A 27,056-nucleotide genomic window follows, 5' to 3' on the forward strand; every position below is an offset into this window, starting at 1 on the left:
CATGCAGCCTAGCCACCTCAGCCTGCGGCGCGACTCGGCTGAGATTCTGCCACCACTGAGTTCCAGCCATGGCTGGCAGGCCAGGCCAGCTCCAGCTCCGCTTTGGCTGGAGCCTAGCTGCTCTCCGCTCCGGCCGCAAGCTGCCGAGCCACCCTGCCAGCCCGGCGGAAAAAAATCGTGGCTACAAACAGAGACAGCCCTGTGCAGAAAGAAGCCCCGTGGCTGGAACTGAACACAGCAGAGGCCAGAAAACAGCCATGCAGCCAGAGCATGCCTGGCAGACATCACATCACCATCCACAGGCCTGGGCAAGATATTAACTCTTTCTGTGCACAGATGAAATTTTCAGACATTAATCCTCTCTTGAGTGAGAGAAAAGTAAAGGGTGAAGACACATAAAGAAAGCAACATGGAGACACTGAGGTCAGTGAGGCAAGATTCAAATCCCAGATGGGAGGAGAATGAGGAGATGCCTTAGTCTTGGGCAGAAATTCTCTTGAAAGTCTATGGTGAAGATATAATTGATATATCAGATTTTTTTTTTCCTGTAACTGGGGGGATGTAGCGTTCTAACCATAGCCATGAACAGGCAGTGTTGAAACAAGCAGATGTTGAAGTAGCTGTGATCCAATGAGAAGCTTGAACAGAGAGAGATGAGAAACCTTTCCCCAGGGATGGAAGAAGAAAACCTCTGTTCCCAGAGATAAAAGAAGAGAACTTTCGTTTCTATACTAGAACAGATCATCCTTAAAATTGCACCCCAATAAGGTGAAATGACCCATGGTGGTAGCTGTGGGAAGACTACCAAACCGTGGGAGGGACTTCATGATTGCAGATTTCTGGGCGGCTGCTATTTGTGAAAATTAAAATCACGAGAGAACTGTTTCTTATGGAAAAGTCTCCATGGCATGGCAGGAGAGACTCCTCTCCCTAAGTGAACTGAAGAATGGTTATTTTAGAAGTGGTAAACTGACTGTAAGTACCAAATTTTTCTCAATGTTGTCAGTGGGAAAGGAAAGTAGAGTTGGGGAGAGGAGAAGTGTTCTGAAGGTTTATTCTGATTCTTATTTATTCTTCTTTTAGTTCTGTTAATAAAGTTTTTCTTTATACTATTTAAAATTTTGAGCCTGCTTTTGCCCTTTTCCTAATCCTTATCTCACAGCAGAAAATGAGTAAATAATTCTAGTGAGTGCACTGGCGTTGGGTCAGTGCACCCACCTCATTAATTGATGCATTGGCCGGGAAATTGAATTAGAGAACCAAAACCACTACACTTCATTGGTGTTTCTACCTGGTTGAACCAAAACTGCTACACCCACTATGCCAAGATCACAGGGCTTGGTGGTGGTGGTGTTGGGAGCAGGGAAAAGGCAGAATAGTGGCCTGTTGTTGTACTACTTGTCTTATGCACTCAGGAGAGGCAACTTTATTTTTGCTGTTGCTCAAACATGCTACACCTCTCCAGCTCTGAATTACTGTCCAATGTATTTGATTTATAATAGGAAACAATGTTCATTTTTCAAGTCACCTAGGAACAGATGTAGGAGGGCACAGTTAAGTAAAAAAAAAATAGCACAGGGCTCCCTTCAAGTGGCTAAGGAGGCTATACATGAAATCACAGCCACAGGTCTGTGTTTTGCTCATGAGAACCTAACACTGTAGTGAAGATCAGTGTAAACCTGACATGCATGGGTAAGGCAGCACTGCCAACAATAATCCTAAAATCCCAAAGTTGTTATTCTTCATTTATGATGTATTTATTGGTAAAAATAAGAGTGGAAGTCTTCAACTCAACTACAACTCAAAATGTATTGTGACCACACCATGTCTGACCTGCTAGAAAGCAGCTCTGCAGAGAAGGACCTGGGAGTCCTGGTGGACAACAGGCTGTGCATGAGCCAACAGTGGGTCCTTGAAGAAGGCCAACAGTGTCCTGGGGTCCATTAGGAAGAGCATTGCAAGCAGGTCGAGGGAGGTGATCCTACCCCTCTACTCAGCCCTGGTGAGGCCATATCTGGAGTGCTGTGTCCAGTTCTGGCCTCTCCAGATGAGGACAGAGCTCCTGGAGTGGGTCCAGTGGAGGGCAACAAAGAGGATTAAAGGCCTGAAGCATCTCTCTTACAAGGAGAGGCTGAGGGAGCTGGGCCTCTTCAGCCTCAAGAAGAAATGACTGAGAGGGGACCTCACCAATGTCTTTAAGTATCTGAAGGGATAGTGCTAAGGGGATGAAACCAGGCTCTCCCTGGTGGTTACAAGCAATAGGACAAGAGGCAATGGGCAGAAACTGATGCACAGAACGTTCTACCTGAATAGGAGGAGAAACTTCTTTACTGTGCAGGTGACTGGGCACTGGATGAGATTTCCCAGAGAGGTTGTGGAGTCTCCCACACAGGTATGAGCCTGTAGCTCATCCTACCACCCCTGATATAGTACTATACCTCCATGTAAGTTCACACAGCTGCAGAACTTCCCCCATGCGCTCCAAGCAGTTGCTGTAGGACCTGACTGTTGCTTTTCGCACAGATGAGTAAATAAAGTAATCTTTGCACCTTCCCCCAGATTACATGGTAACAGCTCTGTGAGAAGCTGCCCCTCTGAGCAGCATTGTTCCCACTCTTCTGAGCTGCATCTGTGCTACCATGCTCACCCACCAACCCCAGGAGAGTGTGAAGTGATTCACCTCAGTTATGCAGAACTGTAGAAAACTCTCCTCTGCTTTGCTGCCAGTGTTCAAAGGCCCTCAAAAGTCCAGAAAAGAAAGGATAAGGAGGGATTAGTGTAACCAGGTTCTATGCAAATCCAGCTTCTACCTGTTCATTCTTGCTCAAGGATAATTCCATGTCTGCCTTCAGGGCTGTGATGTACTGCAGCTGAAGTAACATTATATATACCTGTACATACCAATGTATACCTAACTTTTTGTTTTAATTTAATTCATTGGCTGATGTAGCCCCGCGTTTCGGGGGGGGACCCCCCCAGGCTGTGAGTTCGCTGGTAGCAGCAGGCAGGCAAGGAGACTCCACACGGCTTCTGAGGGTGCTGATTAGATGAGGGTTTATTGGGGGTCCTACCCCTGGGAGGCAGCATGGTTTCTGAGGGGGGGGTGGAAAGGGGAGTGAGGGGGGAAAGGAGAGGGGGAGAGAGGGGAAAGGGGAGGGGGAGAGAGCAGCGGCCAGGGAGAGCCGGCTAAGAGCGAGCGAGAACCGTCCCCCTGGCACACTTAACAGGGAGATTCAAAGTGGGCACGGAACAGATTGGGCCAATGGGATTACAGACACAGGATACTGCAGGGGAGGATCACAGGCTTGGAATAAACCATACATTTTCCAGGGGTGAGACAGACCATACCATTCAACTAAAATATAACACCACAGGCTGACTATACCTCTCTAGCAGAACATAAGAAAATAATATGTTCAAATATGGAAGTAACATTTACTGAGGAATCAGTAATGGTAAATGCAACTCAAGCAGTGCAGACATTATCACAATCAATTACCACAATCAGTATGATAAATGTAACAGCACAAGAGAACAACAGAGAAATGCACAGTAGCTTCTGCAAAATTTTAATAGAAAATAAAGGTTCCTGAAATTTTATTCAAATCTCTATTAGATATATATGTTTTAGAAGAAAAATTAAAAAGAAACTAAGGGCACATTTCACATTCCCAACTTGTAGTCACCAACTTATCATGAAAGTAGAATTACATTTTAAATTTGGCATGCCAATGGGTTGCAAAATTATTTTTTGAATCCTTTATTAAAAATATATGTTTGAATAAATAAAAAGATATGTTTAGTATATATTAGTATACATATTTCATATGCATTACACCTGCATACATGCGCATTTACTGATTAATTTTATGTCATACATAAAGCTTCTTTAACCGAAAGAAACAAAAAGAAGAAAATTTCAAAAGTGTGAAAGCACAAAATGACATCTTTATTTGAAATTAGAAAGTGAGTTGATAGTGGCATTTATCTTTGAAACTATTATTTTTGGCAAGTTATTTTATCTATTTATTTTCTTTGTGACTGCTTATAAAAACACTTAATCATCCTCCATAGTTTAGTTGCAATTTGCTACTGATAAGTCTTTACACATCTTTATTTGTTGTAACTCATTAAGAGCTCTTTAAAACTTGTATCTTTCAAACAAATAATATTTTTACTTGGGGTTTGGTGTATTGAGTTTTTTCCCCTAAGGTATTTCAGCTATGCAATGCAGAAAAGAAATACAGCATTAATGTTTAAGTGAAAAAAAAAAAAAAACTTTCTCCTCCCTTATCATTATTTTTGCCATTTTGAAAAAAAAAAAAAATGCAAACCAAAACCCCAACAGAATAACTCTATTTTTTGAGACAAAAATGAGTATGTTAAAATTCAAATCATTCACTGAAAATATACTCAGTGAATAACAGTCTACCTTTTTTCTCTGAAGTAATTTGTTTTGACTGGGTAGGGTTATTTGTGCTTGAAAATTTCATAGCAGGCAAAGTCTTTTAAAAACATTACTTACAGTTGTATACGAAAGGAAAGCTTGCAGCAACAGAAATACATTTAAAGTGATTTTTTCTGAGAGTTACTATTTTAAGGAACTAAAATCTGGGTCTAGCATGAGTTGTTTGTACGTGAATTATCCTGTGACTCCTGTCATCCTCCTTTCAGCATACATTCCCATACCCTTTTTCATTATGAGCACTATATTTTCATGCAGTAGTCAATATAACTTGGAAACCTTGAAATATAACCATGTTTATATGTCAGGCACATACCTAGCTACCAAAGCCATTGATGACTAATGCCATGCATCTCCACCATTAACAGCTACCCTAGAGTGTCTGACAGAAAAGTTGAATGGGAGAAAAAAGCAATCACAAATTTCTCTTAATTCTTCCCCAAAGATCCAGAAGTCACATTCTGGCTAATCACATCAATTTGAAATAGAAATCTGAGACATTTTACTGGAAGCGTTTTGAAAGAAGTTCGCTGTAAGATGAGAGAAAGAAATAGCCCTCACTCCACCTCAGGATGGAAAACAGACATAATGAACTTCAAAGAGAATAATGGAAGGAAGCAGTAGTTGCCCCTTATGCATTCTTTCCTTCTTCCATGTGTTCTTTACGACCAGACCCAACATTTCATCCAGGTACCTTATTCATCATCTGACTCTATCACTCCAGAATTTCACCCTTTCTTTTCACACTTTTATCTCACATTTCATCTGCCTTGTCCACTAGAAATCTTATCTTGTTAGCACTCCTTTTTCAGAAGAGAAAAGTGTTTGTGTTTATCCCATCAGAGATCACATTCAACCTGCTAAAAATTTGAATTCTGGCTTAGAGGGAGAGAGGATTAGAACCAAAGATCATTCTTTTTACGGATATGTTTTTCCTCCACATCCTTAAAACGTTTTCCTTCTACTCACCACTTAAAAGTATCCCTCTACTTTTGTTTGGGAGCATGGGCAGGTGCAATTGTGCAGATGGCATTTTATTACTACTATGGTGTATTTTTCATTAACCTTTCACCTTTGAGAAAAGATTTTTCCACCTCAAAAACAGTTTAAGAGATACAGGTCATAGACTCACAGGTACAACAAAAGGAATGAAAGGTAAAATGGACTTAAATGTCTTCAGTGTCTTTGGAGTTTCAGTGTTGTCATTAATCACCACCTGAAGGATTTGGTCACCTGCTAATAGGACAGGAATGTGTCGGGCTGAAAGTCTTGAACACTTCAGTCTGTACATTTAAATACCCAATGGAAGAGGATCATCTCATCCTAACCTGATATTAAACCTGGAGCAGATTCAGCACTGGGGTTCATGAGCACACCAATCACCGCCACCAACTCCAACCATATTACCCTTTACCCTATACTAATTCGAGTTTTCTTTTGAGAACATTCTATGAATACAAATAAATTAAAATCCATGCATGACACAGGCTCAAGTAGCTGATTTGTTGAACAGAAGTGAGCTGGCACACCCACCCCCTTTGCTGTTCGTGTTTGTCATGCTTTTTAAATTGGATAACCATGCTGCACAAATGGTGCCAAATCGGGTTCCCCACCTGGCAAAACATGGAGGGAGAAATCTTCTGCTGGTAAGGTGGTTCTGGTCAGTGGGAGACAGCTAAGTCCAGTGCTGTCAAAACTAAGGCAGATTTTATGCCATCCTCTATAGGTAGCCATTTGTGTGGGGCGTTTGAGGATTACAATTTTCAGGTCTGGTATTTTGAATTATAATTTCTTGAGTTCGAACATCTAATATTTCTCTGTCTCTACTTCATCTCAGCCAAGCTGTCAGGCTGTTCCAACCTCCTCAGTGTGTTGATGTTGCCAACATTCTTTCCTACTTCTTCATAATTCTATTAACTGTCTGTAAAAAATTGAGGTTTGGAATATGAATTTGGTTTAAAAAAATCATTCTTATTTCTCTCAGAGGAGGAGGTTACACCACAAGCTAGCAGTGAAGATGAAAAAGGAAACAGTGTCTGGTTAGAAACAAGCAGTTTGCAGAGTTGCAATACTGTGCCTTGCCAAACTCCATTCCTAACACCAGAGGGAGCTGAGCAAAGGTATAAATTCTGAAAACTCCCTCCTTGAGAAGCCCCGACTTTGCAGCAAACGGGCCCCTGAGGCTAATACTGCCATCCATAAAGATTCAGAACAGGAAAAAAAAGTTATTACAAATATTGCCATAAGGAGACCATCCATTTTCTCCTGATTGAGGGGGAGTAAAAAATAGCTTCACAATATTTGCCCGAAAGTTTTCTTCCTTTCTATCATGTTACTGAGAACTTAATCAAATTCTTTATTTTTTTTTGACATAGCATCCATTTTTAAATCTAAATTTTCATACATCTACTTCTTGGGTGGCCTTGGTAGTCTGTAACTTATATTTATTTCATACACTGTTATATTTAGCCCAGTCTTAAATACGGCTTTTATAATAAGCCATAAGTGCTTTTCACAGTTTTGTTATATGGATATCTTCATAGGTTTAATATCATAATCTTATTTATCAACAGAGATCTTACCTCTTCTGCAGTAAATGGTGTTTGGCTTTTTGTTTTTGTTTGGTTGATTTGGTTTATCATTAATATTTATGTTTTCCCCACAGTTTTAAACATATACTGTAATATAAAAACTGTATGATCAGTATTCAAATGTATTGAACTAAAAATGTCTTAAAATATTTTTTAAAAACCCACAAACTACCACATTGTCTTTAGTTTTGCTATAATTCTTAAGGAAAAACAAAGGATCTGCTGATCTATCAAGCTTGCATATACACACTCTGTAATTATTTCAGTGCTTGTCATCAGCATAAATGATGATATGGGGTATCTCTACTGGCAGGTGAAAAACCTCAACCCTTTCCAGGCACCTAACTGCAAAAAATGTAGAGACTCCCACTGAATTCAGAACAAGTTCAACACATGTAGTTTGAGCCAGTAGTTGGGAACTAGCCTATAAATTGAACTTTAACACCCAATAGTTCAATTTGGGGGATTTTTTAATTTATTCAAAACTCTCCTTTTTTATTTTAAAGTGTTTTCTACTGACCTGAGCACTCTGTCATTGCTCATTGTGGTAACCTGCTGGATAGAGGACTTTCCATTTTTGACTTCATTTGCAATTACTGTGCTGCAATACCTTTCCTTAAATATTTACCTTTTATTTTCTACTCTGACCTTTATGTACATCACACCTCATTTGCTGCCCAGGAGTCCAATTAATTTTAAAAATTACATTTTCATCTGCATTCATCTGTTGCTGATCATTTCTGTGCAATGAGTTCAGGTCTGTATGAAACACCACCTACTTGATTTTAAGCAAGCTAAGCCTGCAGTTTTAATTACTGATGTGTATGGTGTATTTCTGATTGTGAAAATGGTCATCATCCATTTGTATGTGCAATTATCTATTCCTCATATACTATCTGCAGGTGAAGTTTTCAGAGGCCACAGTGGTCATTTCACATCCAAATTAGATGTTGACTGCACTTGCACATTTTACACACAACTTACTCACTTAAGACATCTACAAATCAAGAGATAAAATTGCTTTTTACAATAAAGGCAATGATCAAATTCATCAGCCTGATGAAGTTCTAATAAAGATGCAACAGTATGAAATCTTACGTCATATTATGATTGTGTTTAATAGTTATGCCAAAGCTGCTGCTGGAAAAGTGAATAATGCAAAACTTTGTAGCAAGTCTGTGGATGGATTAGGGCATTTGAAGAAATAGTGACTGATAAATGGAAGGCTTTGATGCAAAGTTTGGCTTTGTGAAAGAAGTTGAGGTTCTGTCATGAAAAATGCAAAATGAGAGCACAGGTTCAGTTTTAGGGGAGGGAGAGGTAACCTGTTGCTGAATTGTAGAAGAGAAAGTCTTACAGTGTTAAATCCATTGCAGAAAATGTTGATCAGCTAGTCTTGAACATGTGGTTGTTAGGCCACTGACATTTCACTGTTCAAGCTGCCTATATGTCGAGTTTAAGTCTCACACATATATCAGTGCTAAAATCCATCAGTGAGTGAGGTGAAATAAAGGGTTTTATCCTTACTCAGAAGAATTACTTAATTTTCTATTCATAAAAGAATGTCTTCATCAGGACCTGCAAAAACAGTAAGTGTGAAAAGATTAACATAGATGCCCTTGTTCTTTGCTGAAGGAATGAGAATTTCTTCTAGATGATCTCAGTGAAGAACTTAATTTCTTCTATTAAAATACAAGGCTAATTTGGAATTTGTTTGGTTCCATTCATTTGAAACACCCTCATTAAACTGTTATCCCATTTGTGACTGTGAGAATTCCTGCCTTACAGATAAGTCTCTTGTAAAACATTTGATATTGAGCATTTTTATTTCAGTCAAATTACAATGAACATTTCAACATTCTCTTTTCCATAATAATAGTCACTGACTTTCCAGAACTTCTTGACTCTTCTTTTGTTAAAGGACACTATGGTGCATGTTTTTGCTGACACCAAATTTATCCTTGTCAGTGTTTAAATTTTTTCAGTGGCAAAAGAAATTAAGTTTTTTCGTAGTCACAGATAGCCTCTGAGCTACCCAGCAAGCTTCACTAGCACAGACATAACCTAAGCAGATGGGTCTCCTCAAAATTGAATTATGTTCCTAATTTATTGAGTAGTAGTGCTTTTATAGCAATCAAAGGTCACGAGAAAGACAAGGTTTATAAGGAAAAGCAGTATTTTCTATCAAAAGAATTAATGCAATGTTGTAAAGAAGTGATACATTTGGGTTTCAGAATGCCTTAAAATAAGCATCTTTGAATGACTGATTAAAAAAAAAAAAAAGAAAAAAAATAGAAAACAGTGGGAGAATGGATTGTAAGAGAATAGAGATGATGCCATAGGCAACCTTGCCCCCGATGAGTTGCACCTGGGCTAATAACCAAAGAGTGGAAGCAGCCTTGCCCTTAATAGGTTGCAGCTATGACCAATAAGGATGAGTGTTATAAAAAAGTGGGTTGGCTGATTGGGGATGAGCTGGCTGGTCATGGAAGAAGGAAGAATGAGCAGGAGTCAGTGGTGCATGGTGTTGCCCATGGGAAATTCACAGAGAAAATGAATAAAAGTTTTACTGTAGGATAATAAAGGGCTGACACTTGCCACCATATCTACTGTCAGTGATTTGAGTCCACTGTCAGAAAACTATAAAAAATAATAACTGTTATTAAAAAGAAATATTTTTTTTAAAGAGAACTAAATATAGTTTATCTATGTATAGCCTGTCCTTGTATATTCTCCTCCCTTACTCAGTACTCATTTTTGTGATGTATTGGAACTGGTGGTTAGTTTGTTAAAAAATATGACTACAAAATAGAGATATGGAACTAGATCTGTCCAGGTCACAAGTTCTAGTCATCATTTTGGTAGGTAAACCCTTTCTTAAATGTGTTCTGCTTAAAACTGGTTATGCTCCTTGCTTCCGCTTTTCCAATCACAGAAGTGTGTTTTAAAAACGCACTGCCCCGAATCTTAGAAATTTTTTCCTAAATTCTACCTCAAGCTAGTTGATGGGTCATTTGTCTTGCAGCAATGCAGCTGAAAAAGCTTTTAGCTTTCCCATGTTTGTAGTTGACCTTCTTATGTACCTGTCCAGAGTAATCATATCTGGTAGGATTTTGCTCACCTAAATAATCCAGATTTTCATATTTGTCCTCTAGGAAGAAATAAATTCATTTCCCTGATTGTCTCAGAGCCTGTGTTGCCACTCTAACATAACCTTTGTTAAATATGAGAACCAGTACTGGGTATGCTACTGCTGCCTCTACTGGTATATTACCTATCTGCCCTGAATTGCTGCATCTTTCAACTTTGGTTGTCTTCTTTTTTCTGATCACATCACATCAAGGGCTCACAGTCATCTTGTGATTACTAATGCACTCAATATATTTTACATTTGTCATGTTGTGTTTGTTCATTCTGTTAATTCTCTGAGTCTTTTCCCAGGAGGAGAAGCATGTCCGGGGATGTGTCAGTCTTTAGTAGCAATTTTTTTTCACCCTTAGCTCTGTGGTATGTGTTGCTGCATATTTTTTAATTGCTGTCTTAATTTTTCCATTTGAATGAAAGGGTGAGGACATTGGTGATTGTTAATAGTCCCTGAGCAACTAAATCCAGCACCTCAGACCAACCACACAGATTTTTGTCCTTCAAATAGAAAAATTTTGTTCCTAGAGCAAAATGTTGAAGATGCACACTTATTGACCATGGTCTTATCCTGATATTCTGCGATGGCAATTTAGGTAATTTGGCAACAAAAGAACTTGTCACCAATATCTTGAAACTTAGAGAGAGATCTTGCATGAAATAAATACTGTTACAGCCCACGTGACAGCTATGAGGTGCTCACAGAAGCCTTTAATAGTACAGAAAACAATCTGCAGTATTTCATACCACCCATGAAGACTTCATACCTTGTACCCCCATACAGCTATACTGCCTTGATACCGTCAAGAGGAGAGGAGCGCATAACAAACTACAGTTAAATAATTCTGAAACATTTTGAGACCATCTGCAGTCTCTTCAGTGGGAGCTAATATAGTTGGTCATGCTTAGAAAGGTAGATCACTGATTTTAGCATGAGTGAGGGAGACAGAAAGAGGACCCTGCTATCCACAGAGAGCAATGGCTGACAGAAGAGCCAAATGGTCTGAGCTCCTGAAAATTTAACTGAGAAGGAAAAAAAAAGATTAGTTTCACTTTTTTTTTTTTAATCGAAACCTCTCTTTTCAAGAAACATAAAAGCAACTAAGATTTTCAGGTTATTATCAATTCTGGGAACTTGAATTTTGATATTGGTAATGAGGATATCTATGCATAGAATTCTTAATATATTTTTATCCAATGATTTTTAATTTGTTTTTTGGCAGAAAGAAGCGATTCACTCAGAACCTCAAAACAAGTTAAAATATGCAAAAGGGTAAAAAATACAATGATATGCAAACCTTATATGAGATTATTTTAAAAATAATGAGTGAGGGGGGAAAAAGATCACTTTAAAATGCCTTGATGGGTTTATTTTAAATATTGGGTGAATTATGCAGCCTGTTTTCTTGTTTTCTTAATGAAGCATCAGGACCTAAAATATATTTAGTGTTTCATGAATATGCAATGAATTGCTAAATATTTGCAAAGAGTTTTGGCAGTGTGAACTTTCCTGAAAAGTTACCAACCTGAAAACTTAAAAATACTTTGAATCAGTAAGAAGTCAAACACAGGAGCAGATCAGCTGCTCTCTTTCCTTGTGGAAATTGCTAGTGGCTTTTGGTTTTTGGTTAGGGAATGCAGAAGAGCAGGCACTATGGATGAAATCTTGACCTCATTCAAATAATGTCTTGATCAAATAAGAGATGGAGCTGTTCAAAGGTTCCCCATGTAGGCCAATAGAACTGTATTGGAGTAATTATTATAATAAGACACTGTTGCTTGTTTTGCAGCTGTCACCCAAAACAAAACCTTTAGTACACTTGGAGAGTTTGAAAGCATTTTTCAGCTCTGTTAAACAACAATATATTTATAAAAGACCAGTAATAAATAGAACTAAACTAACTACAAAATAATGTAAAATTGAAGCAGTTTTGCCAGACTGAAATAAGAAAAAGAAATCAGCTTGGTGCTCTCACTTTACTTGGAGTTATGATTATAGAATCTAATAATGGCTTGAGTTGGACTGGATCTTAAAGATAACCTAGTTCCAACTGCACTGCCATGGACAGGAAACCTCTGGGCTTTGTGGTTTTCTGAACCCTAACCTTAGGTGGAGCAGTAAAAGCTGCAGGGTGGTGAGGCTGGTGCCAATCAGATGTGGAGGGAGCCACGTATTGGAGGTCCTGTGTTCCCCTTGGCATGCCTTTTGTAGCTGCAGTGTGCTTGGAGCTCTGGGCTTTGTGGTTTTCTGAACTGTAACCCTAACCCTAGGTGAAGCAGTAAAAGCTGCATGCGTATGAGGTTGGTGCCATGCAGAAAGGTGTGGAGGGAGCCATGTTGTGGCAGACCTGTGCTCCCCTTGGCATGCCTTTCTTATCTGCATCTTATCTGCCTTTCTTATCTGCAGCTCCAGTTCCTGGAGCTCTGGACTTTGTGGTTTTTTGAACCCTTACCTTGTTTTTAACCCTAACTCTAGGCAGAGCAGTAAAAGCAGCTCTGGGCTGGGGCTGGTACCAAGCAGAATGGTGTTTTCTCACTTGATTTCAAAAATGGTCAGAAAATTATCCGACCTCCCCCTCTCTCCTTAGTAAAACTGTAATCAAATACTTTCAACAGTACATATTTTTAATTCATGCCAACTATATTTCATTTCTGCTGCTGGTAGCAGAGTTTTAAATAGGGCTCTGAGTCATATCAGTGCTTTGTGTGGCTGCTTTCCTTGAAAGAAACAGGCATAGCTGCATTAGGTGCCCTTCTGCTGCTGAAGTGTGCAGACTGCCTTTTTATTCCACACTCCTCACAGTAGCTGTTCATGCTGAAATCACAGGCTGCAAATTGCAAGAGCTAAAAGGCAGATATTCTTCCTACTTAGTTATGCTGTTGGGAGGGTGGCAGCACTGTTTAAGGAGAGCTGGGGTGTAGAACAATAATCCTATCATCCATTCCAGCCAAATTCCTCTGGGCAGTGCAGCAGGGCTGGAGTTGTGATGCCACACAGGATAGTAGGATTGCTTAAATGACCTGGTTACAATTAGAAAGCTGCCAAAATAAGCTGCTCAAGTGGCTTCAGACTGTGCACTACAGATCCAAGACCAGTGTCCACCATTAGAGAAGAGGTAGCATATATGCCTTCTGTTTCTTTTGCTGATGTCAAGTGCTTCATCTCACTTGGAAGATCTCAGGGTTTTTGCTCTTGTAGCCAAGGGAAAATGAAAAAATTGCAATGCTTACTGCAAATTTCTAATTTTTTTTCTTTAAGATTTTAAAATTCTGTGGCTTAGCAAGTGTGAAGATATTAGGAGTAAATAAAAAAGTTGGAGTCATCAAGTCTAGACCCAAATCTTTTAAAGCATACACTTGTCATTTCCCTCATTCAGAATTACACATAAAGCACATACAACTTAACACAAGAAGCCAGGCTGAAGTCACAGGTACCTGCTCTATCACAAACCTAACTCATGTTTTCAAGCACATATTAAAAGTACAGAGATGAGTCCCTAGCAAGTCCAAGGGATTAATGCAAAACCTGCTGAGTGTCACTGTTCACACTTGAACCTGATCTTTGGTAGCCCACTGAGGTTTGTGCTGCTAAATTAGAGCAGTTTTTATAGAAAATAGCAAACCTATGGTGAAAAATTTGGCATACAGTGACTGGTAAATAATTAAAACTTTATTTATTCTCAAGTGTTCTGTGCTGACTCTAGAGCATCGGTCAGGCTTATAGGGTACCTACATTCAAGCAACTGCACAATCTATAATCTAAGGATATTCTTTGATGTATAGAGAAACACACAGAACAAGCTGACTGAAAAGTTAGAAAATTGTGAGGATAGTATTCTAAGCTATGGTTGCAGCCTTTTGCAGGTTGTATTACATCTTATCAGACAAGCATAATTTCTAATAGCAAAAAATGTATTGCATGCAAATCCCCCTAGAAAGTTATAGATGAAAGATAGCTGGTTTCTCTTACATGCAAAGAGGATTTTAGGTTGTTCCTGTTTGAGTTACTAAAAGAGGTTTCTTGACACACAGGAAATCCTGACAGAAGCCAATATTAAAGGCATTCAAGTGAGACTTTTACTACTTTCTTCTTCTGAAGAGCCAGGGCAAATGGTTCTTTTTTGCATTTTCTGAGACCATTTTAATTGTATTTAGAGCCAGCTCAGAGTTCCTGAATTCAGAAGATCCAGTGGAGGAGAAAATGCCAAATGCTTTCAGACTGAATGAATTATCAGCATAGACCCTGATCCCTTAAAATGCTCAGTGACATTGATTCCTGTTTTAAATCACAGTAAGCTGTGATTGTTCAGTGTAATTGGCCCCAGGTGTCTGAGGCACAAGACTGCCCTTTAGTATGAAGTATTTCCATCTTGTTAGCACTAGAGCAATGCTAGAAAGCTGTGTAATTTTGTAACAGCTTGATTCTATATACAATGGGAAAAAGAGAATGCTAAATCATAGGAACTTATAGACATTCAGGAACTGTGGTAGTGGCTTTGGAAAAGAATACATTTCAGGGTGATAATATTTGCAGGAAGTATCTATTTTCAATCTTCTTTTCCTTAGGACACTCTATCAGCATAAATTGCTGTGTCATAAGATTCATCCAGTTTATGTGCTCATCATCTAGAGGAATCCAGGAAAGATTGTGCCTGCTGTCCTCAAAACTATGAATGAGAAGGAAATTTAGACCTCTGTTTTTAATAGTGTTATTCAAAATGTTTTTTAAATTCTGAAATGCCTAGTGTAACTTTAAAATATTCTCATGTATGAATCCATAAGCACTCTAAATATTCCAAGTAACATTCCATGTACAACAAAGCACCATAATTTCCTCAGATTAAGTAAGATTTATTTGCAGCTTTGAGGGCCAGTGGTTGACAGAGTATCAAAGGATTAACTTGAAAAATAGCATTTGAATACATGCAGATTTCCCCAAAAAATAGGAATAAATACAGTCACTTTACCACAGGAATATTCCCTTCTTGTTTTCAGCTATGTCATAAATCTTTCTATGGTACAGAAGCTCTTTAATCAGAAAAAAACCCAATAATCTCTGAGCATAGCCACTCCCCCTTGAATAGCTGAGTTCAGATATGATCAACAGTAAAATGAATGGTCTTCCTCTAGAAATGGTGATGCACTAAAATCATCAATAGAACATCAGGGTGGTATGATGATGGCATGCTTGTAAGATATTGTTTGTAACATTCCCACCTGAGATTTAATTGCATCAATTTAAAGGTAGGAATCTCACTGTCACTAAGGATGAGAAACATGCTAATCACCGGCTGACAGCAGATCCACACCAGATGTCTGCTGTCACAGTGCTGCAACACTCATTGAGGCATGTATTCACTTGGAAAATCTTCCATTTGTTGTTCTAGTTCACTGTTTCTGATTATGCTCTCCCTTAAAAGATGCTTTGGGGTAAAGCAGGTATTTCAAGCAATACAGCTGGACTGTGTTCTGCTTGGGCTGATATGACCTGTGTCTTTAGTATTGCTGCCAGGGTCGTGCAATCCAGTCTCCGAGGCTGCTCGGTTTGTGATAACTGCCCAATGCACTGCTCTCTACTGTGCCAGACTGGCAGAGCTCCCACCTGGGAAGAGATGCAATGCCTAGGACTGGTAATTTTGGAAACTCCTTCTACACCAAAGACAGATATGGCTTCAGACTCTGAACTGTATGATGAATTGCTGCAGGTTTTTTTCCAGGTTTCTGGTGTCTCCTGTTGGTTTTCATCAACTTTCCCCTTGTCTTTTGACAACAGAGTCTGTGTGTTTCACTCTAAGGTAAAGTAGCACTTCCACAGGGTTCCATCTACAGAAAAAATATTCCTCCTTGTGGTGTGGTATATTATAGTAGTCAATTACATTGTAGCATTCAGAGACCATTAGGAAAGACGTATGTCCCTCTTATATCTAATTCAATGCTGTGATTTCCAAAAGGTGCCAAAACCCTACTTCACACAGGGAATTTAAAAGAACTATGACTTGCAGGGGAAAAAGAAAAAAAAAGAGTAGATGACAGAAATTTAGGGGAAACAGAAAACCAAAAAAGCAAGGTAAACATGAAAAGGAAATTGTACATTAGGTTTTTACATACAGTTTAATCAGGGACAATATGCATAATGGATTGTTTTTTTTCATTAGAGGCATCTCATAAGAATGGCATGCATCAAAGAAAGCAAGAAAAAGACATGCAAATATGGCTAAAAATTAAAGTGCTAGACTAAGTGAATTAGTAGGGAACAATAGCCCAGAATAATAAGCAAACATTGCGCTTGGGTCTGAAGATCATACAGGGTATTTTGTCAAGCATAAAAAATGTATCTTAAAAATGTGCAGATTAGTAAGATTTCTGTACAAGCAGGAATAATTATCTGACAAGAGCAGGATAGGCCTGAGTGAAATACTTATAACTATTTAATATTATCCATCAACAAAACCAATAAAAATGACTGCTTCCCAGCAGGTGGCACTGAAGCTAATGAGTTCTATTTTACCTAAGCATCTTTCTCCAATCTTTGTAAAAATTGGTAGATTTTCATACTGGAAGGTTTCCTCATTCTCTTTCTAGGAGGCCTCCCTATTGGGCATCTTAAGGAGTCAGAGAACAAAATACCGGCCAAGAGAAAAATTTCAAGTATCACAAAATGCTGTCATTAAAAACTGTCTGGCTAAAAAGAAGGAACCTTTTTCTCTCATAAATACTGCGGAAGAAAGTTGTACAACACCACGGAAACTTGACTGTATCATCTTTGCTTCGGAAGTCATACATTGTGTTTTGCTGCCTGAACCTCTAGTCCCTTCAATCTACTTTTCTTGAAAAGCTTTGCAATTCAGACTAATATTTGCCCTTTATATTTTAAAAATTATAGGCAAGATACTAACATGACAGCTGACAAAGCCCCATGAATGTGGTTAGTGTGAGATATATGGTGCAGCCCTGTGGAAGCACAGTATGATGGATGGTTGCTGTGCAGGCTTACCAGCCATCCTGATTTGTATGCAGTGATTCTGTCCTCATTCTGAGACTCCCACATTATGCCAGGGATTATGATTGTTCTGAGACTCCTGATCCCTAGGAGATGCATGCAGAAAAATATCTAAAACTTCTACAGTGAGTCAAAGTTGTAAAGGAGCAGCTGGAGGGACCAGTCATTGACACCAAACAGGGAAAAGACAATACCATAGGCTTTAGAGAGATAACTGAATGACATAATCTGTCCCTAGCATTCCTGATATCCTGCTATTCTTTTGCCTTGTCTATTATTATGTCACTGCAAATAATAACCCTGTATTTACTAATATAGAAAAGATGTGTACTATGACTATTTTAAAGTTTTGTAAATCATTCTATCTTCATCGTCTACTGCATCCTTGAAAGTCTACTAAAGAGTAAAAAATCCTGTTAGCTGACATGATCTGTTGTAAAGAAGTCTTGGTTTCCCTTTTTGGTTGTTTAAATTTTAAAGTATTTGCTTTAACAAATTATCTGTATGGCTGTCCCATTATATGAAAATATTTAAATTTTAAAATCAATTTACAAATTACTCTTCTGTACTCTGTGCATTAGTTCATTAATAATGGATTTCCATGTGATGCTTCCTTATTGCTTTTTTTAATGGAAGAAATTTAGCAAGTCACTCTCCTAATTGTGACTTGATTATATTCCAGTTTTTACAACAGACTTTCCTAAGATCAACTTAAACACAATTAGCTCTCTTCAATGTCAGCTCCTCCGAAAATGTATATCTAACTGGTAGGACTGACAGGGCAGGTATTTGTGCATTCACACAAGAAGCTGAATGCAGTCCAGCAGAGAAATTGTGAATTTGGGAGGCTATGTTTATTAGAAGTGAATGCAGTAATGTAGCCAATCATGCCTGCAAAGAATAATATTTCAATCACAAAAGAGGTCAGTGAAAAACATGTTTTTTTCAAGGTACTTTGAAAGAGAAACAAAAATCTCAAAAGAGTACAAATTAATTCAATTAAGAGAGGAGCCTAAAATTCATATTTTTTGCAAAAATGAGCTAAGGCTGACTTCAAGGAGAATGCAGTTGCACAGATATACATATATTCTGACCAAAATTGTTGCTAAAAGTATTAAAATTGTAAATCAGAGTTTCTTAAAAGCCAGGAAGTGATGGAAATAAGGTTTTCTATGGAAACCTGTGCATATATTATTCAAAGTGTTTTCCTGAAGGAACCTGGCTCATGAGCCTCCTCTCCTCTTCACAGGATCAAGGAGGGATTCAGATATACAGCACAGTGCAATCTAGTGTTTAAAAGGAAAGATTAGGCCATCCCTGCAGAAAGTTGTTCTCTTCTGTATGGGTCACCATGCAGAGAGGGACCGAACCATGTAGCTGGCAGCTTGGCAAAGTTTGTTATATGGCAAGGGAATGTCTAGCAGTGTGATTAAAGAACTGCTCGACTTCTGAAGGAGAGTGGGTTTGAACTATTCTCATCTCGTCTTTAGCTTATGTTTATTCCCCTCTCGTGTTTCTTCTATCTCTCCGTTTCCTCCTCCTTGTCTAATCTCCTCCTTTCACTTTTTATTAATCTATCCTATCCCTTCCTACCTTCCCTGTGTCCAGTCAGTCAAACCTCTTTTCTAGAATTTTTCCTCATTAGTTGGAGCTGATTGGAAACATGGGAACTCAGCTGCAGGGTCTGAAGCCACAACACCCCTAAAAAGGCAAGAGCAACAACAGACACAGGAATATTCTTGTAGTCAGGAGTATCCTCCTGAACATCTGAATCCCCAGGATGGACATTTGGGAAGGCAGGGATGGGGCTATAGTTCAGGAGGCAGCTACGAAGCAGAAAAAAACAGCATCTTCAGAGGACAGAAAAAATGAGTTTTATCAAGTCATACATAATCAAGTTAATAATACTTCAAAAGCTTTATAGTTTATTCAAATCTGGAGAAATTTTCATAAAATCAGCAAAAAAAACTCATTCTTTTTTACCTCAGAAATCAACCTGACAAATGTCAAGTTCTTGCTCCACAGAACAGAGACCTAATAGCTACCTTTGAGAAGACTTTTAAAATGTGTAAAATAATATTAGTCCTGTTCCCTGAAAATGTCTGGATTATTTCAGCTAAAACTCTCACAAATAACGAAACATACAAACCAGCCCACATATAACATGAACACAAATATTTCAAAAGTTTGATGATATTTTCAGCAACTAGAAAGGAGTCATAGGCTAGAAATTACTGGGAAACTTTTATCATTATCAGATGTATTACCTTGTCAATAGTGTTGAAGAGGGAAATGACCCATTACTAAAACATGCAAAAATTACAAAAACCCTGTAATATCTGCCTGTCCTGCAGGAAACTGCCTAACCTGCACCTCTGCAAGTAGCAAATAGCATTTTTTGTTAGCTAAGGTGTTTTTAAATATCGATTAATAAAGACCTTTCTGCTATTGATGGTAAATTGTCTATTACTCTGATGATTCCCAAGCTGTAGCACAAAAAACAACCATTTGCAATAGGGCTTTGTATGGTACAAATTGCAAAAAATTACAAATAATAAAATATCAATGTATCTTTAAATTGTGTACATTTGCCAGTAATACTTCATTCTTTAATAAGTGTCATAAGGATGATAATTTTTTTCTGCAGGTTTTCTTCATAACAACAAAGCTATTAATGTAACTAACCACAAGAAAAATGCACTTTTTTTCAACCAAACCACTGGAAGAGCCCAGCAGAGCTTGGTAACACATACTTTATGAGTTTGGTTGGCTGTGGTTTCATAGGTCTGATCAATAAACTAATTGAGCTGTGTCAAATTGGTCTTCTGGGGTTTTACTCTTATTAGAAGTAATTCATACTCAGTTTATTCCAAAACACATAGAGGAGACAGGCACAGTGATGAGTCGTCTGTGAACAGCCTAGGTGTACTGCACATTTTCTTTCTGTTTTCCCCTCATAGCTCATTCTGTTAGGATAAATACAGTTTCCACAACCCTGAATTTTCTTAAACTTTTACTTGATTGTAGTGAAACACTCTTTTTAATTTCACAACAGCTTTAAACATGCTGTTCTGCTCTGCTAGTGTTCATCACCTACTTTTCTGATCTGAGTCTTTCACTGTCTTGCTGATGTTGTGCCACATTTTTGACTTTCATTTATCAGGCCTTGCAATATCTTAGTCCTGTGTTGTTTTTATTCTATGTTGTTTTTGCTATACTATGCATGTGAAGTCCAAATGGGAGGATCAATAAACTTTGCATTTTGATTAAAAGCTTGAGGGGAGATAATCAGGTATATGACTTTTATTTACTTATTTATATATTTTTCTGGTGATTTTCAGTTGCATTGAGATATCTCTGAAATGCATTTTGAAGATTTACAAGTCTCTGCTTCAGGACTACTGGGACCTTTCAGCTTCACTATTGACTTAATAATGTCTCCAGAGCTTTATTTCAAAACAAATTCCAGCAGGCATGCACATATTGTCAACTTCCAGAAGCATTAAAAGTAAATGCAACAATGTCAGGGAGGGAATTCCTATGTACGGGGCTGTACCTACAGTTACTCCAGCATCTCTCTGGTTTTAACAGGTCCTGTTTTATCCCACTTACAGATCCTTCTCATATTGCCACTTATAAATGCACAGGTAAGTTTCTCTGGAGATTTGCAGTCCTGAGCATAGTAGTGAGGAATTTCCTTGAGAACCATGTTTGCCAGAGGGGTCAGAACCTGGGTTTGTACTTCCTTTCCTCTCATCTTCTGCTGTTTTACATTAGATGTACACAGAGATGTTTTCATGCCAAAGAACCTTGTGCAGGAGTGCAACAAAGAGGTACGGGCCGATACTCCTTAAGTAATCAAAATAATATCAAGATGAAACTTTAGGAAACGTTTCACTAGTATTTAATCTATTAACAGGAAAAAGTTTTGTCCTGATCAGCTAAGGCTTTAAAATATTTTGATTTTAATAACTGCACTAAACTTTTTTTGCTTTCATAATTCAATGATCTATAAGTTCTACTGCTGCAAGCTGTACAAACCTTTGAGTATAACATCATGATTCTTTCTTAGAGGTATGGGTATTGAGGAAAGGAATTTTATCTGTGTTTGCAAAGTTCCCTAGGATTTGGTGGTTGAAAGAAGTATGAAATGTCGTGACTTTCCTGGCAGCAAGAACGGTTTTTCAAATTGTTTTCTTTGGGTTTTGGGAGATATTTTTTGAGAAGGGAGACAATCTTTTGCAATCTTTGCACACTTAAGAAATGAACTTTCTAGTAGATCTTTTTAAGGTCAGAGGTAGGAGGTAAAACTACTTTTGTGACTATTTTTTTATTTCTCAATTGCACTTTTTTGGAGAGATAAATGTAACATTTAGCAAATTCACCCTGACACTTTTACTGTTCTGCCTCCACTTGGTGATTCCTCCACTAAAGAGTTAACTGGAGCTTTTGCCCGTCAGTACTACTACCTTTCCTATCAACAAATAATAATCTTTAATCTGCTTTTAGACATGATTTAAACCTGCACTAACTGAAACACTGACTATCTAGGAAGGTTGTGATGGGAGGACTCCTGAGTTATGCTCTGACAGATACACATTTACAATGAACAGAGGACATGGAGAAAATCAATCAGCTGTCATTACTTCTCTAGAAACATCCCATAATTCTTGCAAAGAGCAGATATGTTGTCCTGTGATTGACCCAACTGATGGGAAAGAGTTCATTAGACATTTAACACAAAAAAGCCTTATACTTGACCATCAAGTTATGTAAGCAGAAGCAAAGAGAATATGGAAACAATTTCCTGAGGAAAAGTTCAAATTTAGAATAAATTAAACCCTGTGGGTGCCACTCACCCAGATTGCTCTACATAGATGGTCTTGTGGACTGGCTAGCTGTGCTACACTTACTGGTGTGTTAGCATCTTAGCAAGTATTTGTCAACACTCACCAGACTTTTCTCTTTGAGAACCTAGCAGCAGGGAAGTCCAGCATCTTAAAATCAAAGCAGTATGTAATTGCCAAAGAGGGCATCTAGACTTTAGGGCATCTAGAGGGCATCTAGAATTTAGGAGTATATAAGCACAACAAGGAGACCCAATGCATCTTTTTCTGTATGAGCACAGAGGGCTTATCTATTCCTCTAGTATGGTCCAGCCTGTTTTTTCCCTTGGACTGAGAGAGATAGGATGCTTGATGGGGATAGCTAAGATTCAGTTGTGAATGTTTTGTTAACTATTAAATACTCAAGTCAACTGATAAGTAATGCATCAAAGAATTTTAAAGTAGTAAAATGTATATAGAATAATTCTTGGAAGAATAAAATAAAATTATGAGGCATCTCATACATATTTTGCATCTAAAAAAATTAATTTGTTATCCTGAAGAACATGGTATTGCAACATTAATTTACACGGCAATGTCTCCTATAAATTTAGGATTAGAACCAGTCTCCACTCTCCAGCCCAATAAATCTATAATGAAAACCAGTGTAATGCCCAATATATTAGTAAAGCCATACTTCTGTCCCTTCTACATGCCTTCATTCTTTATTAATGCACGAAAACTTTTCCCCTACAAATTGGTAGAAGACCAATAATGAATAAATCATTCAAATAAGCCTTTTAGCAGAGCTATATGTTAATGATAATTATCAATATCTGACATTCCCTCAGGAAGAAAGTATTTAAATTTATTTGCTTTGGGAAATGTTTGGGCAACAGGCATTCTTGTTGCTTCAAAACGACAGCAGGGAGTCTGAAGCATACTGTTAACACCCTCTTGAGTAGATGTGACTACATTTTCAACCTATTGAAATTCCTGTTGCTTTGTATTTAATCACAGTCTTTATTGGCACTTATTCATTGTAACTGTACTTTATTCATTTATTCACTTAAATGTTTATACAAAATTGAATATCTAAAACTGTGGCAACATCTTTTATGAGCAACAAATAAAAATTAATCCTGCTTGCATTGCATGTGCACATCTATTCAACAGATGCCCTGTTATTGTTTGATAGATGCCTGTGCCAGAAAAAGAGCTAGAAGCATATTCTGTTTAGTTTAGAAATAATTGGTTCTTAAAAGATTTTCAGTTTTCCATTTATCAGATACACAAACATATGTTTATGCATACACTCATTTTATAGTAAGATTGTCATTTGTACTTTCTACAGTAAGAATTCTGATTTGAAGGAAGCACGACAGATCAGAGTCTTCACTGCTAAAAGTCACTCTATTTTCAGTTTTCATAGACAAAGACTGAGGCCAGTACGGGTTGACAAAAAGTATGGCCAGTGTTTCTCATAATTACATTTTAAAAAAAGAGTAAGTACTTAATATTAAATTATTTTGTTTTCGTTGTAATATTTTTTCCTTTTTTTTTTGCCAATAAATAAAACCAGAAACGTTTCCAACCTTTGACCACCACCATGCAACTAAACCACAACACTAAGTGCCATGTCCAGTTGTCTCTTGAGCACCTGCAAGGGTAGTAACTCTGTGCTGCCCATTCCAATGCTTAATCACCCTTTCAGGGAAAAAAGTCTTCCTGACGTCCAGCCTGAATCTCCCCTGGTCCACCTTGAGGCCATTTCCTCTTGTCCTGTTATTCGTTGTCTTTGAGAAGTGGTCAACTCCCATAAGCAGTTAGAATCATATTTATCCTCAGATGAGGGAGATTTGGTCCACTACTAGCAGGACTGAATATTCCCAAAAGGCATGTCTCACAGCAGAAAGCCTTTTGTTCTGTGAGCCAGTGTCTCAAACTGGGCATTGTAAAGAGAGAACATGTTGCATCTTAAATAACTAGACCCATGAATAATTTCTCTGCATGTAACCTGCAAAGCTTTTCCTTTAAACTTCTTTCATCTGGAAGGATGTGTCTGGGAATTGTTTCTAGCACAATTATTTCTTCTTGGTACCTGCAGCATTCTGGGCCCTCATCAGAACTGAGCTGCTACAGGTGCAGTGTTTATCTCACCTTTTAAATGCTGACCCTAAAAGAGAATTTCTTGGGGGGGGAAATAAATTCAGGAATCAGAACAGATGTTTTGGGCAAACAACTCCTTCTTCAGGCACTTAATTTTGAAATTGCCTCGTGATAATCACATAAAGACTCTTCTTTTTGTCAGCAAAACCCCTATGGCACTTAATTACTTGATTCTTGGGCACAGTGAACAGTTCTGGGTCTCTTTTGTGCCTAAACCACAGTATGACTCAGAAGTATCTTCACTCTTCCTTAGCTGTGGCATTCTTCTCTAGCGCATATGCTCTAATCACATGGCATAAACCCACAGGACAAGACACCCCTGACCACACAAAAGTTAATATATTCCCTTTGCACTTTCCTTGAGCCAGAAAGACTGGGCTTAAAGTAGTAGACCATAAACTTGAGCATTGGCTTGGAGTAAATATTTAAAGTACTTACAGAAATAATGACACAATCACCAGAGTTTAATATTAATATTTCACAGCATATCCTGCAGATTGATAGCAAAGATAGGATGGTAAATGGGGGTTGAAACTTCTGCCTGCTCTGTGGGTGGCTTAGCCCTTTACACAAACCTCAGTATATAAACCTGGGAAAGAATTAATGAGTCCACAAAGGTGTGTCTATCCAGATTGGATTTAGGTTTCTTTGTATCACAAAGAGGGCTTGAAGCCAAGGTCTTGACTTCAAAAACTCCTCCTAATTACCTTAGAACTTTTCTACAGTGAGTTTTGTGAATCCTGTTTTGAACTACCTTTCTGGTCATTTAATCATTGTGTGGAAATTGTACTTACCTAACTTGTGGCTGGGGATGCTGGTAAGTAGAACTAAAGAGGCAGCTTGCCTCACTGCTGCATTGAATAAAAATTCCCTGTGTGAGTCCAGGCCCAAGAGACTATCATTAAGCAGGAAAAAAATCCTTTTGATAAGCTTGAATAAGTCTTTTTCCAATTAAAATATATAGATATTTTTTAAAAAGTGTTCACATTGCTACTAATTGGAAAGTAAAGAAACAAGAACAGTAGTTTTCTGAATTAATAAAGACTTTGAGTTGCACAAGAGGCTGTATGAATCCAGTATCAGCCCAAGACATATTTCTTTGTTTATTTCCTTTATTCCTCTATACATCATTGAGATTTTAAATGAAGTTATTTCTGGAGGTTGAAAGGGTTTTCCTAATGATTCATAACAACATAACTTCGGACATATTCCAAAACCATGGCAACTAATAGATATCTTTCACTATCTTACTCATGCTTTGAGCTAACTCAATGTCTAAAACATGCTCTAGAATACTGACCCAAAAAATGCAGTATAAGGTGAATCTTTTATGACTAGTATTACATTTGCCAAAACTAAGTAGTAAAGGTAAGTGACATCTTGAAATTAAATTTATATCCTATAAAAAAGAAAGGAAAAAACCTTCACCTTAGTACATGGTACATAACTTTGCCAAAAGAAGTTTTATTTTGCTGACACTTACACTAAAATAAATAAGAAAAGAAAATACGATGGTAGTCAAAGACTTATCATTAAATTGATCAAAATAATATTGTGAATATAGATACACACTATTCATACAGTAGCTGAATATGAAATAATAATGGAGTGAATTTTATCTTAGCACTTCAGTGTCTCTCAGAAGATCCAGCACATAGGTCTCTGTCACGGACAGTCCAGAGATTGCTTCAGATGAGAATCTGGTCTATCACATTAATGTGATGTGAGTTTACATGTCCAAAGATACAAAAATAACTGTCACAGAAAGTTGCCAAGGTCATTGGACTCCCTCCTGGAATTTGTTTCAATAAGATGAGAATAAATGGAGTATCAAAAACTTAGAGATGACTTAAGAAAATCTAATTACACTTGAGAAACTGTTGATCCCTCTTTTACCAAAGCGTAAGGATAAATTCCCAGCTGCCCTGTGCAACCTCCCTCATCAATATTCTGAGGTAGGATAGAAGAAAGCTCCTATTGAGTAACTCCTCTGTCACTCTTGCTTCAGTCCAGCACAAATAATTTAATACAGAAGAAAAACTAACTGATGCTAGTCACAGAGCCACTTACCTTTGATTATCCTATCCATGGAGAGGTTTAAGGTTTGAACTACAAACATTTGAGTTTCAAATTAATCTCTGGTCTCCCTGATCAGCAATGCTGCCCCCCTCCCCCATCACCATCCTTGGCTTTTGACATGTCATTATTAACAACAGTAGCTCAAAAGCTGTCATTGAGGATAATTCTGGTAATTTCAAACAAAGCAAAAAATCTTTTCAATGGCTGTATCCTGAGTAGAGGGATATTCGATCAGCTAGTAGAAAATGCAAAGGAAGGAATGTTAAACTTTAGACAAGCTTGAAAAAAATTTTAACCTGATGATATTTTTGTATAAAAATGCCTCCTGATTTGGCTGTCAAGCAGAGTAAAGCAGAGCTTAATTTTTCACTGTGAAGTAATGCAGTTCTAAGGTGAACCTTCATTTAGTGCATCATTATTCTGGGGTAAAATGATGATCTTCTGTCAAGTAAAAGGATTTGATTGGTAACAGAAAACAGTAATATGAGCAGAAGATCCAGAGGAAAGCTCACAAAGAACAGACAATGTTCAATGAATGTGGATAACAGCCTTCTTTCTTTGACCAAAACACCAGTTTGCATTTCTGAAATGTGCCAGAAAGCATTCTTCAACTATCGGCAGCTGGGAACCTAAGCTATTTTCATTGAGGCTTCATTTGTGATATGAATGCTTTTGTTAAAATATGTTAAATGAAGAGAAGCAAGTGTTATTTTCAATCCTCAAAAAACTCCAAGAAATTGCAAATGCCTCCAGTCCCTCCTGTGAACAGATTTAAGAGATGCCTG

The 27,056-nt window shown here is 37.9% G+C and overlaps 1 long non-coding RNA gene across 1 annotated transcript; it reads left to right on the plus strand.

The window, feature by feature from the left end:
• The first annotated feature begins 596 nt into the window (after nt 1-596).
• LOC137469885 (uncharacterized) lies at nt 597-20,940 on the plus strand. Its single transcript, XR_010996751.1, has 3 exons — nt 597-964; nt 15,915-15,992; nt 20,539-20,940. It is a non-coding gene; the product is annotated as an uncharacterized lncRNA (long non-coding RNA).
• Nucleotides 20,941-27,056: the final 6,116 nt, after the last annotated feature.

This window comes from Anomalospiza imberbis, chromosome 3 (genome assembly GCF_031753505.1).
Source record: "Anomalospiza imberbis isolate Cuckoo-Finch-1a 21T00152 chromosome 3, ASM3175350v1, whole genome shotgun sequence".
NCBI lineage: Eukaryota > Metazoa > Chordata > Aves > Passeriformes > Viduidae > Anomalospiza > Anomalospiza imberbis.